This window comes from Camelus dromedarius, chromosome 14, assembly GCF_036321535.1.
Source record: "Camelus dromedarius isolate mCamDro1 chromosome 14, mCamDro1.pat, whole genome shotgun sequence".
Lineage (NCBI taxonomy): Eukaryota > Metazoa > Chordata > Mammalia > Artiodactyla > Camelidae > Camelus > Camelus dromedarius.
The window spans coordinates 8,048,381-8,065,491 of record NC_087449.1 but is presented as its reverse complement, the minus strand read 5'-3'; the positions used below and the strand labels follow the sequence as shown (position 1 = coordinate 8,065,491).

Sequence of the window (17,111 nt, the reverse complement as noted above, 5' to 3'; positions counted from 1 at the left end):
ATGCTTAGTCATTAACCCTAAGTAAATCACTCAGCCACGGACACGGCTGTCCTGGGTGACACATTCTAGATTTCATTTTTCAATCACAAGAGACTCTAATAGTTCCACAACGTCAAAAATAATAATTTGAGAATGACAGCAGCAGAGCAAGAGCACATGGCAGATAATCACACTGACAACACATGTCAGTCTTCATAAGACTCAACTCAGTGGTCGAGACACCTCTACAAATTCTAGAACCCAGTTTAAGGGGATTATTCCTAGCTTGGGTTTTATCATATTGGAATGTTCTGGGAACAAATAATCCTTCATTCAAGTCCTACATTCAGAAATGCTCCTCCATTCTCTACTAATACTTCACCTCGAAACTGTTCTCACTGCCAAAGAGTGAACTTAATCTTGTGCCTACAAAGGCTAACAAAGTAAAGGATTAAGCCCTTCTTTGGGCTTAAAATTCTTTAATTTTCTTAATATCTGCAATAGCAAAGCTTTTTAAACTAAATCATCTGTAAAACCTCAAAAAGCAACTCTCCCTTCCTGGAATCTGACACTTCCATTTTAAATACTTAATTTCGACTTTGAATATATGATGCCCGTCGGTATATCAAGCATTTCATTTTCAGGCGCACCGACAAGCAGAAATACCAACATTTATTCCCAGTCACAAAACTTAGAAGTCCTTTAACTTCGTTTGCAAATATCTGACTCTACCGTAATACACTTCTACATTATGCTTTTTGTAAGTCTTTAGCGATAAACAACGACTAACATATATTAAATACTTACTAAGCACCAGGTACTATTCTAAGAACTTTACGTCGTTAACTCATTTTAATTTAAAAGTATATGTATCCTAGAAATGCTTTAATACCTGAATAGGCTGAAAGAAAATGCACAAAGGAAAAGGTAAGCATGTATTTCCTCTAAACAAAGTTGTAGCAGTTTACAAACCCATTTCCAGGACACAGGAAAAATCGTTTGTTATTTGAACATGTACTAAGTGTGAGAAACAAGCACATCCATGAAAAATGCATGCTTTCTCAGTCACCATTATGGAAGCTGTTAGTGAAAACTAAAAAGCAAACTAATGAATATGACAAGGAACAGGTAGATTCTTACGTAAATGCAAAGAAAACTAATAAATTATACATTTGAAATAAATCATTTGGATGTTCCTTTTGAAGCAGTTATGGTAGAAAAATCATACTGAAAAATAATTATAATAAATAAATGAGCTGCCTAAGCTCAAAATCAAATCAACAATAGCAAACAGCATGCCAGCAGACTGCTAAATATACCTACTTAACACCATGGAAAATACAGACCTTGCTAATAAACACACAAAAAATGTTCCTGTCATCATGATGTTAAGCCTAACAGATTTTGATGCCAAGTGGCAAAAGCATTTGTAGGTTAATACTCACTTCGTTATACTGCCTAGAAGATATACACCAGGCATGATCCACAGCATAATAACAATATATTTCTGCTAAAATTAGAATTCTTTTGTTTGAGATATTTATCTGAGTCAAACTGATCTGCTATATCTGCCATATAAGTCATTATGTAAAGTTTAAACATTAATCTAAAATATTTTTAAGGTATTCAATCTATATTCTTAAGGCTGTTTAATGAAAGCCGATTCCATAATTCATTAAAATAAATGCATGGGGTAATTCATTCCGGATGATAAAAGTAGCCATTTCCCTCTATAGTAAGCAAGCAGTGTTCTCCTTTTTTATCTGAGTCATACATGTGCTATTCTATTATTTGACAGAACAATAACAAGAACAAAACATAATTTTTCTACATGATATGAAAAATGCTTAGCACAGTGCCTAAAACACAGTAAGTACCACAAAAGCATTAGTTATACGTTATTGCTGATGCGATTAATCAGGGAAGCCAGGCATGTATCAAATGCCTACCATGTTCCACACATTGCACTACAGGCTTCACAATCATGCATTTCAACACAGACTACACCAGAGGAGGTTTTAAAAATACTGATGCCTATAAAACATCTAGGAATAAACTAAGGAAAGACTTATACACTGAAAATGATAAAATATTGATGAAAGAAATCTTGAAAGACCAAATAAATGGAGAGACATCACATGCTTATAAATTAGAAGACAATATTGTTAAAATGTTCATACTACCCAAATGATTTACAGACTCAATGCAATCCCTACCAAAATCCTAATGGCATTTTTTTTACAGAAATAGAGTAAATAATCTTAAAATTCATACAGAACTACAGAGGGCCTCAAAAAAGCCAAAAACAATTTTGAGAAAGAACAAAGCTAAAGGCATCACACCTCCTGATTTCAAAATATATTACAAAGTTTAGTAATTAAAACAGTATGATACTGGCATAAAGATGGACACATAGAGCAATGGAACATAAGACAGCTCAGAAATAAAACCATGTAAATATGGTCAAATGATCTTCGACAAGGAGTCAAAGATTAAACAATGAGGAAAGTCTCTCCAACTAATGGTGCTGGGAAAACTGAATACCTAATGCAACAGGATGCATTTGGACCCTATCTTACACTATTCCCAAAAAGTCAGCTCAAAATGGGTCAAAAACTTGAATGTAAGACTCAAAACTATAAAACTCCTAGAAGAAAACAGAGGAACAGGGGAAATGCTATTTATGATAGTTGCCTTGGCAATGATTTCTTGGATATGACACCAGGCAACAAAAGCAAAGATAGACAAGTAGGGCTACATCAAACTAAAAAGCTTCTGCACAGCAAACGAAACTTATCAAAAGAGTGAAGACAACTGTTAGCCACTATATATAAAAATAGATTTAAAAAAAACAAATTTCTTCTCATTAGCACAGGGAACTATATTCAGTATCTTGTAATAACCTTTAATGAAAAAGAATATGAAAACCATGTATGCATATGCATGACTGGGGCATTGTGCTGTACACCAGAAGTTGACACACTGTAACTGACTGTACTTCAATTTTAAAAAAGGGTGAAAAGACAATTTATAGAATGGGAGAAAATTCTTTTAAACAATATATCTGATAAGGGGTTAATATCCAAAATCCATAAGAAACTCCTTTAACTCAATAGCAAAAAAAAAAAAATTCAAAATGGACAAAGGACATTTCTCCATAGACTCATGCAAATGGTCAATACATATATGAAAAGATGATCAACATCACTAATTATCAAAGAAATGCAAGTCAAAACCACAATGAGATATTAGCTCACACCATTAGAATGGCTATTACAAAAAAAAAAAAAAAAAAAAAAAAAAACAGAAGATAACAAATGTTGGTTGATGAGGCAAAACTGGAACACTTTCACACTGTTGGTGAGAATGTAAAATGTGCAGCCACTGGGAAAAACTATGATGTTTCCCAGTTAAAAAGTTAAAAATAGAACTACCATATGATCCAGCAATTCCACTTCTGGGTATTTATCCAAAATAATTGAAGTCATAATTATGAAGAGATATTTGCACTCCCAGGTTCATTACTGCACTATTCACATAGCCAAGATATGGAAATAACCTAATGTCCATCAGCAGACGAACGGATAAAGAAAATGCGGTGTATACATAAAATGGAATATTATTCAGCTTTAAAAAAGAAGGAAATCCTGCCATATTTGACAATGTGGATAAACTCTGAGGATATGTGTTAAATGAAATGAGCCAGTCACAGAATGACAAATATTACATAATACCATTTTTATGAGGTTATCTAGAATAGTTAAACAAGGAGAAACAGAAAGGAGAATGGCAGAAGCCAGGAGCTGAAGGGAGGGAAATATGAAGACCTGCTCTTCAAAGAATATAAAATTCCAAAAAGGAAAAAATACTGACAATTTAATTGGCCTGAGATACCGTCTGGGCATAGAAATTTGTTAAAAATCCCCATGTGATATGGAAAAGTTTGAGAACCACTGCTGAAATACATACATTATTTCATTTGATCCTCATAGATTATTTTATTAATTCCATTTCACAGGTGAGAAAACTGACACTCAGAGAGATTCAGTAACTTGTCAAAGACTTGGGCAGGTCTGTTCAATTCTCAAAACCTTTACACTAGACCGTGTTGCCTTCTGAACTGCAAATATGCAAAAGCCGTTTCCTACAATCTTGAAACCCTACTGAGAGAAAGCCAAACAATTCCTTTATAAATCGTCATATTGGGTATGAAAGGGGCCTTCCTATGAATTCTGAGTTCTAGTCCAGGTTTTCATTTGTTTGTTTTTGTTTTGTTTCTAAATACAGACCATGACCTACAGAGGGTCATGAAATCAATTTAGTGAGATTCTAGAAACATTTTTAATGAAACAGTAGAATAGATGGAAGTATGAGTGCCAGACTGCACTGCACGTGGGAGGAAAAGTATTAACTGTAAGTACTGAGTCTTGAAACTTTTGTTTCAAGGGGAAGGGGGGCATTTGTGGGTGTGTTTGGGTGTATGCATACTATGGCAAGAAGTAAATCATTTCTCACCATGAGTTGCAGCCAGACATGTTTGAAAGATATTCTAGCTAGAAATAAAAGTATGAGATGAAAAGACAATCCTGAAAATGTTACTCATTTTCTAATCTGCATACACTTCCTTATGTTTCCTCTAATCCTGGAATGTCTTCCTTCACCACCCAGCCTTCAAGCATCACTTAAGTTGTCCCTTCCTTTCTTTCTATCTCTTAGGCACTGACCACTGTTACAAAACCTACATTGCATCATATTTTAAAATATTCAATTTAAAGTCCTTTATCGGAAAGGACAGTGTCTCTTATTCTGAGTAATGTGAATAAAATGCAGAGCCTGAAACATAGTGGAGCTTAAGGGTGTTTCTTTTTTAATTAGGTTACAGCAACTCTCCATTACTTAACTTACAAAGTTTTGATGATACAAAATATAAATTAAGAATGAATCACATCTTCCATCTTTCTGAATAATCTGAAATTAGAGTTACTTTAATATCTGTCTTATCCACCCCTAGTCTAGATGCTACCCTTCTCTGCCAAAGATTACATCAAAGAAGCAGGAAAGACAAACTTTGAAAAGTTTCTCTGTTGCATTAGCCTGCATTGTTTACACCAGCATATTCTCTTATCTATTTTAATATTAAACTGACTTTTCCAATTGCTGTTCTCATACTTACTTTTAGTTAAGTGTATTTGTTAAATATTTACTAAGCAAAATACACCAAGTTATGGTCTGTTTCCATTTTATGCATGGCAATAGGGAAAAAACGCTAAAATATGAATCAAAAGGAAACAAAGATTTGTTCTCTCTTGATGGTAACTTCTTTACTCCATCAAACTCTTTACATCACCTAAGTTCATCTAAATAAAAGTATTTTATTATGTCTTTCATATTTCTTAACTTCACTGAAATAATTGGAACTGATTATTCAAAAAAAGCCTTTTAACAAAATATATTATATATACAAACTATAAATACACATATACAAACATACAAATATATGGTTTTAATCTTATATCCCTGACCAGTCAGAAGTCCAATATTATCACAGTGATCTGAATAATTAAGACACTTAAAAGATATCATTCACTGTATCTAGTAAGTACTGGTTATGGAAACTATTAGAAATTCAAATAAAATAGAACTCAAATTTATTCAGCATTGGAAGAAAGTAATTTAAAGTTATAACAGGATATAAATGAGAATTAAAATTGGAAGAATGCCAGAGAGCATGCTCCCTAAAAATCTATTTCAGGAATCCATGTGAAAAATTCTTCCAGTCTTTCTGCAAAGTTAACCTTCAAAATTTCTAGTTACAAATGTATGCTATCTTAAAATGTGGGGGGAAAAAAAATCTTTGGTTTCAAATTTCTGGCCCAAACCAAATGGTTTCATGACCTCCTACTTTATGCAGCTGAACACTATGGGTCCAGCTATTAAAATGAAGAGCCAGCCGTGACTGGAGCTGACTGGCAGACGGCATCGCTGATTTCATCTCAGGAAGAAGCAGGCTGCAGCATCCGCAGCTCTGATGATGCCCAAAGAGGGCACAGAACTGGTCATAAGCCAAGTATTTCCTCTTGGAGCACAGACAGAAGGACTGGAAGCAGACAAAACTGAGAGCTTGCTGCATTCGAATTTCGATGTAAATACGGCTCCGTTGGGCCAGGAAAGTGCTGGGGGAAGGTACCAGTAATAATTTCCAAAGCTATCCTGTGATTCCCAAGATTGGACATTACTAGGTATGTTTTTAGAATACAGCAATGTTTTCCTTTCACTCAATTCCAAGAGTTATAAGACTATTTTACCTACACTATGCCTCATATTTAACTTGTACTTTATAACTCCCCCTATAGGTTATAGCCTATAACAAAGCAATGAATTTCCTATTTTCCTAATTTTAGTCCGTTCAAATTTATGTAACAAGTATCTCACCTACGAAATATATACTTAAACATCATGGAATTAAAATAATAATCCTTCATCTATTATGGAATCTGAGACAACAGCTTAAGTCGACCATCAGGATAAAAATGATGCAGACACCAGTCAGAAAGAGAGATTAAGTTACACTGTGATCAGGGGACTGTATGAACCAGAGGAGCTTTTCCGTCTCTGATGCCAGTCCATTTATCTGGCTTCTCACAGACAAAAATCCACAATTTAGAGGATACGGCCTAACTAAGGGACCCTAAACCAGAACCACATTCAAAACTCAAATGAGGCAGAAAAATTCTAGTCACAGAAAGAAAAGAAGGAAGGAAGGAGGGAAGGGAGGGAGGGAAGGGAAGGACTCCCTCAACTGCCCTCTAGAACAGCAAACTGGAGATTCTACATAACATAGAGAAGAAATACTCCACCAAAAATCAACCATTCATCTAGTTTCCCTACAAGAAACTACAAACCTCAACCATGAAAGCAAGACTAATAAATAGGTGGCATAAATCTAATATTTAAATAGTTTATATTTTTAAGTGGTTTTTGTAACTCATTGTATAACTTATTTTTTAAGGATCAATTTAAATCAAAGTTAAATAAATTGTAAAGAAGACATTCCAATAAAGTAAGAGGTGTTTTGGCATTTTGAAAAGGAGAAATAAATGAGAATTACAGTTTACTACATCATTATAATATGTAATACTATGTACTAAAAATTAATCATTTATAATTAATAAGAGATTATGCTATTTATATATGTTACTAATAAATGAGCATTTATTTAAACCCCAAAACTCTAATCTGGCAGTGATGAAAATTAGCAAATCCTAAAATGATAGACTTTTTGGCCACATTATAATCAAATTAGTTGCTTATAATTTCAAAAAAAGTTACTTGAGTCTAAGATATAAGTTTGACTCTAATTCATTCCTTAGTTCAACACATTAAAAGTAGTTAATTGACTCCAAACCTAAGATCACGACCTTCCCACTGATTTAATTTGGACAAGAAAGATCTGGACCCTTCTTTCTCTTGTGGGCCCCGGGAAGCAGAGAGGCACCGATGCATGAGCTTCAGCAGCTGGCAGACGCCATGGTGGGTCTGAGTTAGTCCCGTGGGTAGCCCCAGAAGGCTTTTAATGATGAGGGAAATGTATACAGATTGTAGGTCTTGCTTAAGGCAAACTCTCAAGTGATTACTGACAAAAGAAAATTCTACTCTAACAAACACTCATAAGATTTTTAAAAATTAAACACCCATTACATTGTTCTGATGGTTGACTTTAAAAGACTACTTACTAAGGAAGCAAACTGACCTTCTGGAATGCACACAGAATCACTACAAACTGATTTTACTCTCTGTCCAAAACACTCTAAGGCCTAGTCAACTTTTACTAGGTGAGAATTTGCCAAACCCCAACAATTTTGTTTTCATTTTGCCTCAACAGAGACTTGACTGATGGTTTAAAAAACACTCTCAAAAAAAATAGTTTGGTCCAAAGAAAATGGTTTAAAAAACACTCTTGAAAAAAATAGTTTGGTCCGAAGAAAAAAATTTCACTCCTCTGCAAGAGAGGTAAAGTAGTAATTCTGCTTATTTTATCTGTATGTTAGACTGTTCTAGCTGAAATGCGGGTTTGGAGCCCATTCCATGTCATAAATCTGCAACTTCCAACACCTGCTCTTCCATGTGTTAGAACAAATGCAAAATTGACTTTGGAGGAAGTTGAAAACCTATCTAGGGTCATTACTTTAGACCATTTAGTGCAGAGGAGCTGTGGCTTTCCATTTGGGTACATATATTTGGCAAAGTCCTCTTATTACTCAGTCCAGCTGACTCTTAAATCTGGAATTCTTTACTTGACTGAAAAGAAATAACAGCAGGTAATTTTCTGGGAGTAAAATGTCAAATGGATTGCTCCTCAAAATCTCAGCTAAAGAAAATAATACTTATGAAGGAATTCCGAAAAGATATGTAGAACTTTCATTCTTTGAAACACAATAAAGTCCATTCCTAGAATAAGCCAGGTTATTAGAGAGCTATATACCTGAACCACACGACATTGCTGATCACAGCCATCCCAACAGATCTCCTTTAAGAAGAACAGTTATCATTTATTGAGCACATACTACAATCTTTACCTATATCACAGTGCTCTCAAGGCAGACATTAGTCTCGTGTTAGAGAAGAAAATAATCAGATCTTTGGAGGTTACTTCCCCCAAAGACACAGAGCCGCACCATGGACCCATATTGAAGGACATTGTTTAAAAAAAACAGCCCAATGAATCATATTGAATTGCACTCTAAGGATGTTGAGGACATTTTGCATTACACTATACTGAATCCACTTTAAAAGAAACTACAGTAACTTAACAGCAACAAAAGATCAAATAATCAGATTTAAAAATGGGCAAAGGACTTGAACAGACATCCCTCCAAAGGTGATATACAAACAGCACATGACAAATGTTCAACATCACTAATCATCAAGGAAATGCAAATCAAAACCACAGTGAGATATCCCCTCACACCCACTAAGATGGCTATTATAAATAAATAAACAAACAAGAGTTAGTGAGGGCATGGAAAAATTGGAACACTTGCACACCACTGGTGGGATGATACAGTGATGCCATCATTATGGGAAATAGTATGGACGTTCCCCAAAAAATTAAAAATAGAACTACTATATAAGACCCAGCAATTCCATTTCTGGGTATATATCCAAAAGAATTGAAAGCAGGGTCTTGGAGAGATACTTGAATACCTATGTTCATAGCAGCACTGTTCTCAATAGCAAAGATGTAGAAGCAACCCAATGTACATCAACAGATGAACAGACAAGCAAAAATATGGTAAATACACAGTGGACTATTACGTGGCTTTAAAAACGATGGAAATCCTGCCATATACTACAACGTGGATGAAACTTTAGTACATTATATTAAATGAAATAAGCCAGTCACAAAAAGACAAACACTGTATGACTTCATTTATATGAAGGTATCTGAACTAGTAAAACTCATAGAAACAGAAAGTAGAATGGTGGTTACCAATGACTTGGCGGAGGGGAAAAGAGTTGTTTAATGGGTATAGGATTTCAGAACTGCAAGATGAGAAAGTTCTAGAGATCTGTTTCACAGCAAAGTGCATGTATTTAACACAACTGAACTATATACACTTAAAAATGGTTAACATGGTAAATTTTACATTATGTGTTTTTTATCACAATAAAAAAATTATATAAAAATCCAAAATATTAACTGGAAGAAAAAGTTGCAGTTGTGGAATGTCTACAAAACATCAGAAATCACCCAAATTACATAAATCACAATATTTTTATGCTACTGGAAGAAAAAGTTACTTTTTTTCTTTCAGAAAACATGGTAATCACTTACATCTTATCATAATATATATAGTTACATCAAGGAGAGAAAAACTCTTGGACTACCATTAGGTAATTTTACTTGGAGGTCTAAATATCTATGTTCATAGACATTACTGCATATATTTGTTTAATTCTGTTCCAAGTAAAAGCTACACTTTAGAACTTTCACTTCATCCTATGTTTATTATTCTTATTCCTTAAGAATTCTAAAAAAAAAAATTCACAGAGTTTCGAGCACATTTTGGAAGCAAATATGCCATATGATATAACTAATGAACCTATTTATCTTGGAATTTTTTAGTCCAGGATGAAAATAGCTCTCAACACATATTATATAGCCAAGATACATTTTAAAAAGAGAAAATGCCTCTTATTGCAAAATAATAACCCCGTAACATATGTAGCAGTAAATTTTTCCTTCTGCCGGAAATGCTCGTTTGGCACTGATTTTTGACAAGTGAAAAAGCTTTTCCACATGTATTCAGTCCATTTGATTTTAAGACACACTGATCCCTTCCTTTCAAACTTTCCTTAATACTAAGATGTCTGTTTTCCTTTCATCTTTGCAGCTAGTTTCAAAAATAACTAGTTTCAATTTTCCAAAAATAATAGATTGAAATATAATCAAGGGGGAAGCTGGTGTGGACGAAAAAGTATTCAATGGATTTGACAAGTTATTTTTCCCTCAAATATCCTAAGAGTAGCAAAACCATAAAAACTACCCAGTAAATAAAGGTCATCGCCTTGTTTGCATGTAATAGTAAATATCAGCGTCTGTTGTCAGAATCTGTATCTAAAAGGGGCAGCGGCAGACCAATTTCTAATCCTACTATGATTTTTGCATGCTTTTTGCCTGTTTCTTCCCTCTCTCCCTAGCTCCATTTTTCACATTATTAAAACAGAGGAAATAATATCTGCCAACCTTGAGGATTCTAGACTGAGAGATGCTGAGTAACTAAATATTGTCATCTTGGATGTGATCAAACTCAAAATTAAATGAAAATGCCTCCATCTGGTTTCATGTGAATTAAGTTGATTATTGAAAGTGTTCAATTTCTATCTTTCCTCTCCATACAGTAGCAAGCACACATTTGTTGGGTAACTGCAGACTGACTGACTCTAAATATAAACTGAGATGTGTGCTAAAATTATTGTCCTGATTTTTCAGCAATCACATGACATATATGAATGCCACATATGATTACAGATTTCATTTATCAAGTACCTTGAAAAAGTAAATTTTAAATCGTAGCAATGACAAAATTACACACGAAAAATTTCCCATCAAGTGCAATGATTCAAATTAAATCCACAGTTGCTAACTTTTCCTACAAATACTCCACACGTAGGACCATTCATGTCACAAAGTCAGTCAAAGCCAGTATTGGAACCACATCAATTAAAGCAGATTTTACACAAATTTTAAGGGGGGCGGGTCACTTTTCTTACAAAGGAAAGACGGTACTACCTTAAATGAGAGGTACACCTAAGCAGCCCTGAAATTCGAATCCAGCAAAGAGCCCTGAAATAATCTTGAAGCTGCTGCATGGATTACTGCTGATCCATCATCCAAATGTGCAAATGCTCAACGTACTTTAAAAAGTCAGTTTCACTAGAAATACACTCATGGAGGAGGGAGGGGAATTTTTATAAAAACGAGCTCCTGCCACCTTGTTGAGTCAGATCTGGCACCAGTTCAGACTTTGCCAAGTAGTGGGTAAAAGAGATAGAAATGCTCAAAATAATCTTTTGTCAAACATAATGTTCCATTTCACATGGCTAAGTAGAGGAACAAAAATAACACAGAAGTTTGGAAGCTCGGGTGCCACATCACAATTTAGGAAAATCAAACGATGTGGATGATTCAGCACACCTCGTGGACCAAGAATACCATCGATTTCAAAAGGAAGGAGTTCTCAGTCAGCCCCAGGGAGACCCAGTGACCACTTGACTGCTTAGCTCTAAATTTTCAAAGGAGTCAAAGGGACATAGATCAATTGGTTGCATGAAAGTAAAAAGTGAAAGAAAAAAGAGGAAGATTTATCACTCACCTCCCAGAGCCTAAACCATGCTAACACCTTGGCTTTGTTAACTATCTCATGTACTATGGGTAGAAGTGTGTTATTAGGTAAACATCAAATGGGAACTAACAAAACTAAGGGTAGTGGAGAATAAATAGGCAAGCCTATTTAAATTTAAGTTTTTAGCTTTAACTGAACCCTAGGGAAACTGTTGGCGAAGCCCTGTTCAACTTTGACAAGTAACGCCTATGAGGAATGGAAACAGAATTACCACTTCCTAAGAGCTTAAGCAAGCTGTTTTAAATAATAGGTCCCAACTAAGCACATGGCAAATTCTGCCCAAAATACTCTGCCTGCCTCAGTGTCCAACTTCCACCAGAAATCATCTGTCAGATCCTGAACAGGCAGGGCCTACTTCTGGTTTCTAAAGTGATGCTTCAGTTTTCATTGTTTCCTTTCAGGTCTTCCCAAACTGATGATACCTTACAAGTACCAGCCTCTCAGCTCCTTCCTTGTGCCCTCCAGGCACCTTCCTATCCCTGACTCTCCTTCCATTGCTTCTCAGAGACACTTAATGGCCTCCCTGCCTCAGAGGTTTCCCACTCAAATGCCAAGGAGAGAGAGGGTGGGACCCAGAGGAAACCCAGGCGAGAGCCTGGGGGAGCAAGTCAGAGGCCTGGCCAATGAACCTGTTCAAGGAGGCAGTGTCGTGTGTCCCTGCAACTTTCTCACTGATGGGGGACTTTCCTCTGATCGAGAGATAGAACGAGGGGAGGGAGCATGGAATGCAGGGAGGGGATGCTGGCCATGTTAGGCATCTCCCAGTGGCTGCTGTTCTCAAAGGCCATCTCTGGTAATGTGCCCAGGGGAGGGGGAGGGAGCCTTCAATGTCCACCACACGCTGCTCCGGGACTTCTGCTGAGAGATGGAGGAGAGATGGAATTCCTGCCCTCACCTATGTCCATTCTCTAAATTGCAGTGCAAGAGTGAGTTCATACGCCTTGCGTTGCCAGGATCCTGAAGCTGGACAGCAGGGAACCTGATACAGGAGGGGGTTAGAAGCTGAGGTCTGAAGGAGACAGATATTATGTGGAGGATGGGGCTGAATTCCTAAGGGAAGGGCAGAGGAAAGGAGACGGTTGAGATCCACAAACACAACACTAGGACCAGAAAGTAGTTCTGACTACGAAATCTTGCTCACTCTCTCCACACCTCTTGTTCTCCAACACTATTTACGTCTTCTCTCTTCAGTGGCTCCAACTGCCTGCCTTTCTCTCAGTACTCACGATTTGACTAATCTTTCTAATCAAAAGACAAGTTTGCCTGAGACAGTATAATCTGAGGAGCCACAGACAGGAGTGTTACTAATTATCAATATGCAAAGATCCTACACCTAATGTGCAAATACTCCAAAGAGAACATACAGAATCCAGTAGTTTTAACACTTGCACAAAATAGTCAAAGTACTAAGCATCACAAAAAAATTTATAGCTACATGCGGTGATGGATGGTACCTAGACTTCTGTGGTGATCATTTTGCAACATATACAAATATTGAATCACTATGTTGTACCTGAAACTGATATAATATGTCAATATATCTCAATTTTTTTGAAAAATCAAACTAAGAACTCATACCTTTTAACCCAGAAATTTTATTTCTGAGGCTCTACCCTAAGGAACTATTTTCTAAAACATTGAAAAGAGCTCATGAACAAAGATGTTCATCATAGTGTTATTATCATCCAAAAATACAGTGACAATGAGGAGTGATTAGGAATTTACGGTACCTCTACCTAATGGAAAATTATGTAGGCATTTTAAATGTTCACTGTCCAATTGTAATTAAGTGAAAATTAACATTATAAAATATAAAGTAAAAATATATAAGACTTACATACACCACATGCTGTGCACGGAAAAAAGAATGGAATGAAACAATTCAATATATTAATATTGGTTGTCTTTAGTTAGCAAGATTAGGGTGATTTTTTTTTCCTTTTATAGTCTTAGTTTCCAAATTGTAACACTGTAATGGAAGCAAGGAAGCTTTTTAAAAGGCAAGCTTCGCTGGAAGAGGAAAAATCTTATTTGCATAGAAAACTTTCTGGATTTAGTCCTTTTCATTATCAGTACCCAGAAAATATAACATTTTCTGGAAGGGCACTTGGAGCACAGAATATGGAAAATGTGAGCAAGATCAGGCAAAGAGAAACTTGGTTTGCTCAGTGATCTACACTAGTTATCTATGGTTACCAGATAAGAAGCAGATTTCACTGCCTGAAATGCAAGGTCCTTCATAATTTGTCACCATGTATTCAAACAGTATATGACCACTTCTCAGCTGAACCTCTTCATCAGGCTTTCACTTTACATTTGGAAACTTTCCCATCTCTCAGAGGGTGATTTAATTCACTTCCATCCATGAAGACTTTCCTGATCCTCTTACGGTCCCAGTTGTTACTATTTCTCCTTCTTAAGGTGTTGATGTGGCACTTAAGTCTGCACCATCTTTAGTGATATTAAGCCAATTCTATTTTGTTAATTACTCGTATGTAAATAAATATCTCCCCAGCTAGACTTTTAAGTTCCTTGAAATCAAGAATTTAGATGGTCTGCAGACAATAGTCATTTGACAAACACATACATACAGAGAGAGAAAGAAACAGAGACAATACAGCTCTAAAGCCAGGTTCGTATTATCCATACTCTGTGATGTTATCTAAATAAAATGTGTTGCCTCTGTTTTAAAATGTTCCTGCTGACCCTCCATCACTAGGATATGCACTTTTCTTTCTTTTTAATAGTAGTGGGATTGTAATTTCGCTAATTCATTCATACGAATTCTGCTGTCCCTTTTGAGATTAAACAGATTGGACCACAAGATGCCTCACTGAGGTTCAAACTTAAGACTTGTCTCAGGACCCTACCTCTCTTAATAGTCTTGTCTGAACAACAAATGTAAAATTTGTGCCTCCATTTTATGACTTTAGTCTATCAATATCTTCATTAACTTAAAAAAAAAAAGAATTCTCCAATGCAAATGGTTCACTGCTCTGGAAGTGATGGTCTAAGATGATTATGTTTCTGTCTGCCATCATATACTGTTCCAGTACTTGGAGATAATGAGGATTTGTACTATAGCAACCTGCCTCCTGAGCCATCAATAAGAACTGCACATCTTAGGAGAAAATACATAAATCATAAATGAAAGCAAATCAAATGGCCAAGCAAGAAACAAAGAAATACCTAGCATCCATTATTTTTGCAGAAAGAGCATACATAAGTCAATATAACTGTTGACTCTGAAGGGCAGGGTAAAAACAAATCAATACACTTTCCCAATATACAGAACTACACTTTGCTGCAACACACATAATTTTTCTAAGAGTCAATGCTTGTCCAGATTCCACCACTTGCTGGCTGTGTAATCCTGAACCTTCTCTGTATTTCAGTTCCTTCATCTATAAAATGGAGTAATCACCTCCTATGCCAAATCACAGAGCCGTAATGAATCAAATAACATTATCAGCCAGAGTTTATCTGTCACCCTATCATGGGATGACACGCCCTATAAAAACAGCTCAGTCACACACCCCACGAACTAAGAAACTGTTCTTACTGCAAATGTTTCCCTAAAGTTAAAAAAATTTCCAGATTTCCTTTACTTTCCTAAAAGATTTCTCCAACATTCAAGCATCCACCATCTATCACTGCCAAAAATGTGTTGAACCTCTCCTTCTATGACCTCGCTGTCCTCTGCAGTGTTGTCCAGAGATTATTTTTTGGCATATGCTTTCTAAGAAAACAGGGGTTGTTTTTTTTTCACATAATTCAAAGACCACTCCTACTTTTATATTAACAGAACAAAAATTCCATATACAGGAAGTTTACAGGTTGTTGTTTGAAATTAGCTCTGTGAAAGTTAATTCTATGTTTAATATGTAGTAGATGACATATATGTACACACAACTTGGACACACAGCTCCTTAATCCAGAGGAAGGCCCATGGGCTTTGGGGTCAGGGGGACTTGGATCTAAATCCCTGTTCTGTGACCTTGAGCAGGTAATTTAACTTCCTGCTTTTCAATTTTCTCATTTGGTTCTGAGTTGTTGTCATGATTTAATGAAATAATATATACAAAAGTGAAGCCTGGGCTATGAAAGTATTATATCCTACCTCCTTTTAAATCTTTTCCTACTATGCCAAGACCAATCAAACCCACTCTGAATACAGCTTGCAAACAGCATCTTTCTCAGACATCAGCGGGGGAATGCAACGCGATGTAAAACCCAGGGGACGGTGGCACGAATGATGCATTCAAAGTAGCAAACAGTAGAGAAAGTGACAGGTACAGAAAAGGGCCCTAGATCTCACTCGCATGTGCGAAAAAGACACAGATCTGACTCGCTGAACGTTGCACCGCACACTCCGGGAGGTTTGTACCGCGATGTGGGAAAAGGACGGAATCACAGAAGCAGCCAGCGGAGCCACCTGGCTCACCCCACCCGACCCCACCCGCCCGGGTCGCTCATCTGGAACCTAGAAGCAGAGGTGAGAGCCCAGCAACTGCCCTCGCGCCCTCTCCCTCCCCCATCCTGTCCGAATCCCTCAGGGCACGAATGGTGCTGAATCATTAGCACCAACAGCAGCAGCTCCCCGCGCCCCTGCCGCTCCCGCGGGCGCCGGCGTCCCTAGGGCAGTGGCCGTCCCGGCGGCGGCCGAGACCTCGGGGGCGTGGGGACAGAGCAAGGGGGTCTGGGAGGATCGGGCAGCAGGTACTCACCGGGGCGAGGACAGCCCAGCCCGGGTCCTCGCCTGCCCGCGGCGAGCGGTCCCTCCGCGCCGCCCGCTCTTCCCCGCTTCCCGCGGCCGCCACCCCGGGCCCGGCCGCCTGCGCCGCTGCTCCGGGGCTCCCCTCCGCCCGCCCACCACCCGCGGCTGCCGCAGCTCGGGGCGCCGGCGCTCGACCCGGAGCAGCTGGAGCAGCTGTCGCTGCCGAAGGGGGTGGAGGCGACCGACGGGCCAGACCATTCGCGGGCGGCGACCGGGGGTGCGCGGCGTGCGGAGCCGAGTGGGAGCGAGGACGCCGGGGACCGGCGACGGTTGGGAGGAGCCAAGGGCCGGGGGGCCCCTCGGCGCCCCACCTCCCCCCACCCCCGCGCCGGGGGGGCCTGGGGGCCGGAGGGACCAACCGGGGAGGGGCCGCTTTTCCTGGCTGGTGACGGAGACAGTGCTTCAGCTTTTCTGGGCCCCCCTCCGGGTTTGCCTTGGTCCCGCTCCGG

The 17,111-nt window shown here is 37.9% G+C and overlaps 1 protein-coding gene across 2 annotated transcripts in view; it reads right to left on the bottom strand.

The window, feature by feature from the left end:
- The window catches only part of TTLL7 (tubulin tyrosine ligase like 7), a 128,276-nt gene extending 111,171 nt beyond the window's left edge, over nt 1–17,105 (bottom strand). The window contains exon 1 of one of the 2 annotated variants that reach the window (XM_064493398.1): nt 17,022–17,105. The gene's annotated coding sequence lies outside the window, so the exon portion shown is untranslated. Of the gene's footprint in view, nt 1–16,612; nt 16,882–17,021 lie in introns of those variants that run through there. The other variant, XM_064493397.1, reaches the window with a different exon arrangement.
- Nucleotides 17,106–17,111: the final 6 nt, after the last annotated feature.